General features: G+C 45.9%; 4 non-coding genes across 4 annotated transcripts; 1 reads left to right on the top strand and 3 right to left on the bottom strand.

Annotated features, from left to right (window-relative positions):
• Positions 1-576: 576 nt before the first annotated feature.
• Positions 577-766, top strand: LOC140275943 (U2 spliceosomal RNA). The gene has a single exon (XR_011908642.1). It is a non-coding gene; the product is annotated as a U2 spliceosomal RNA (small nuclear RNA).
• Positions 767-1367: 601 nt separating this feature from the next.
• On the bottom strand, positions 1368-1555 carry LOC140276101 (U2 spliceosomal RNA). Its single transcript, XR_011908786.1, has one exon. It is a non-coding gene; the product is annotated as a U2 spliceosomal RNA (small nuclear RNA).
• Positions 1556-1830: 275 nt separating this feature from the next.
• LOC140275811 (U5 spliceosomal RNA) lies at positions 1831-1944 on the bottom strand. Its single transcript, XR_011908524.1, has one exon. It is a non-coding gene; the product is annotated as a U5 spliceosomal RNA (small nuclear RNA).
• Positions 1945-2354: 410 nt separating this feature from the next.
• Positions 2355-2550, bottom strand: LOC140276174 (U2 spliceosomal RNA). Its single transcript, XR_011908853.1, has one exon. It is a non-coding gene; the product is annotated as a U2 spliceosomal RNA (small nuclear RNA).
• Positions 2551-3017: the final 467 nt, after the last annotated feature.

The raw sequence follows: 3017 nt of genomic DNA, 5'->3' as shown, positions 1-3017 counted from the left end.
AGCTGCTACAGCTCGATTGGCCAAATACCCTTAATCCTATTTCGGTGAATTTGACATCTGCCTTGTATGTAACAGATTAGCGGTTTAGCAGTTTTAATTTAGTTTGAGTGAAGGAATTCATTTTATAGCAAAATCCGAAATCGTGAAGAACTCATGAAAGTAAGCTTATTCTCGGATTCCTGAAACTTTAGATTTGCTCTTTCTTTTACTGCAAAGTACAACGTTGAGCAGCACTAATGAGTTGTTTCTATTTTTGGCAGGCTTTACCTTTGCGGATGAAGCCCTTTCTGTCTGTGCAAAAGAAATCTTGTTACTGTGCAGAGTGACTTCTCTGAGTAGAGTCGCCTTACTTGTTGCGACTGTGCCGATGTTCGAAGCTGGAGTGCAAAGTTGTTGCTTGAATGGTGCTCGCTGGAGCGTGTGGTAGTGTAAAGTTATACCATTTAAAAGGGCTGAAGAGTGCTCAGTGCAGCGGGTGGGCGGAGGTGCAAAGTGACACTATGGCCATAAAAAGAACCCCGCTACAAGTGCGCATTGTGCCAGGAAGGGCCCTCGGACGTGAACCAGTGGACAGTTATCGCTTCTCTGCCTTTTGGCTAAGATCAAGTGTAGTATCTGTTCTTATCAGTTTAATGTCTGATATGTCCTCTATGCGAGACTACATATTAAATGGATTTTTATCAATAGGAGTTGAAAAAGGAGCTTGCTCCGTTCACTCCAAGCATCGACCCGGTACTGCAGTGCCGCTGGGAACGGTGCGCTCTCCTCTGCTCTTGTGAAAAAGCAAACAGCGGTGCAGGATGGAAGTTTCAGGGAGCCTAAGATGAAACTTTCTTTTAATCTGCTGATAAAAGAGAGTGAATGCGAAGAAGACTTTAACACGGCTCTGGGAGCGAGCCGAGTGCGGGCTAACCAGGAGAATTGCTTGAAAGAAACGCGACACCGAATGAGCGGTCAGAACAAAGCCTCAATACGGTGTTCCTGTGGTGTTTTTATAAAATGCGGTGTAAAAAAAGGTGTGAATGCCCCATAGAAAACTAAAAGGTGGAGCGGAAGTGTTCGGCTGCAAGAAGGTGTGAATGTCCGACTATATTTGGTGAAAAGCAGGTGAAGCAAGGTCTGAATGCCTTAACCTTTTCTTACCCGCTTTTTACCAACTATGGTCGGACATTCGCAGCATCTTACAGCCGAACACCACCTCTCTAGCTTTTGATGATGTATGGTTGGGCATTCGCACCTTTTCTTACCCATTTTTGAGGAATTATGGGTGGACATTCACACCTTCTTGCAGCTGAACACCTCTTCTCCCACTTATGATCATGTGCGGTTGGATATTCGAAAAATGTTTGCTTTTTCACAAGAGCAGAGGAGAGCGCACCGTTCCCAGCGGCACTGCAGTACCGGGTCGATGCTTTGAGTGAACGGAGCAAGCTCCTTTTTCAACTCCTATTGATAAAAATCCATTTAATATGTAGTCCTTGCATAGACATATCACATATTAAACTGATAAGTACAGATACTACACTTGATCTTAACCAAAAGGCCGAGAAGCGATATCTGTCCACTGGTTCACGTCCGAGGGCCCTTCCTGGCACAATGCGCACTTGTAGCGGTGTTCGTTTTATGGCCATAGTGTCACTTTGCACCTCCGCCCACCCGCTGCACTGAGCACTCTTCAACCCTTTTAAATGGTATAACTTTACACTACCGCACGCTCCAGCGAGCACCATTCAAGCAACATCGGCACAGTCGCAACAAGTAAGGCGACTCTACTCAGAGAAGTCACTCTGCACAGTAACAAGATTTCTTTTGCACAGACAGAAAGGGCTTCACCCGCAAAGGTAAAGCCTGCCAAAAATAGAAACAATTCATTAGTGCTGCTCTCCACGGAAGTCTTTAGTAAAAGGCGAAAGACTTGTACATTATGAAGAGAAACCAGTGTACGATTATCCATCACTGCGGGAGCAGGGCATCAGGCTAGTTGGCATAGCCACCTTCCCCATGGTGAGCTTTGCTTGGTTGAGACGCTTGCTCCCCCCCTTGCTCCTCGGCTGACCAAGTAGGAACAATCGGGCCCTATTCGATGGCTGCCTTGTCTTTTACTCTGTGCAAAAGACAAGGCAGCCACAAACAACACGGGAACACCGTATTGAGGCTTTGTTCTGACTGCTCATTCGGTGTCGCGTTTCTTTCAAGCAATTGTCCCGGTTAGCCCGCACTCGGCTCGCTCCCAGAGCCGTATTAAAGTCTGCTTCGCATTCACTCTCTTTTCTCAGCAGATTAAAAGAAAGTTTCATCTTAGGCTCCCTGAAACTTCCATCCTGCACCGCTGTTTGCTTTTTCACAAGAGCAGAGGAGAGCGCACCGTTCCCAGCGGCACTGCAGTACCGGGTCGATGCTTGGAGTGAACGGAGCAAGCTCCTTTTTCAACTCCTATTGATAAAAATCCATTTAATATAGTAAATAGTCCTCGCATAGAGGACATATCAGACATTAAACTGATAAGAACAGATACTACACTTGATCTTAGCCAAAAGGCCGAGAAGCGATAACTGTCCACTGGTTCACGTCCGAGGGCCCTTCCTGGCACAATGCGCACTTGTAGCGGTGTTCTTTTTATGGCCATAGTGTCACTTTGCACCTCCGCCCACCCGCTGCACTGAGCACTCTTCAGCCCTTTTAAATGGTATAACTTTACACTACCACACGCTCCAGCGAGTACCATTCAAGCAACAACTTTGCACTCCAGCTTCGAACATCGGCAAAGTCACAACAAGTAAGGCGACTCTACTCAGAGAAGTCACTCTGCACAGTAACAAGATTTCTTTTGCACAGACAGAAAGGGCTTCACCCGCAAAGGTAAAGCCTGCCAAAAATAGAAACAACTCATTAGTGCTGCTCAACGTTGTACTTTGCAGTAAAAGAAAGAGCAAATCTAAAGTTTCAGGAATCCGAGAATAAGCTTACTTTCATGAGTTCTTCACGATTTCGGATTTTGCTATAAAATGAATTCCTTC

This window comes from Leuresthes tenuis, unplaced genomic scaffold (assembly GCF_036924035.1).
Source record: "Leuresthes tenuis unplaced genomic scaffold, fLeuTen1.0.hap1 SCAF_18, whole genome shotgun sequence".
In the NCBI taxonomy this organism is placed as follows: Eukaryota; Metazoa; Chordata; class Actinopteri; order Atheriniformes; family Atherinopsidae; genus Leuresthes; species Leuresthes tenuis.
This window is presented reverse-complemented; position numbering and strand designations above follow the sequence as displayed.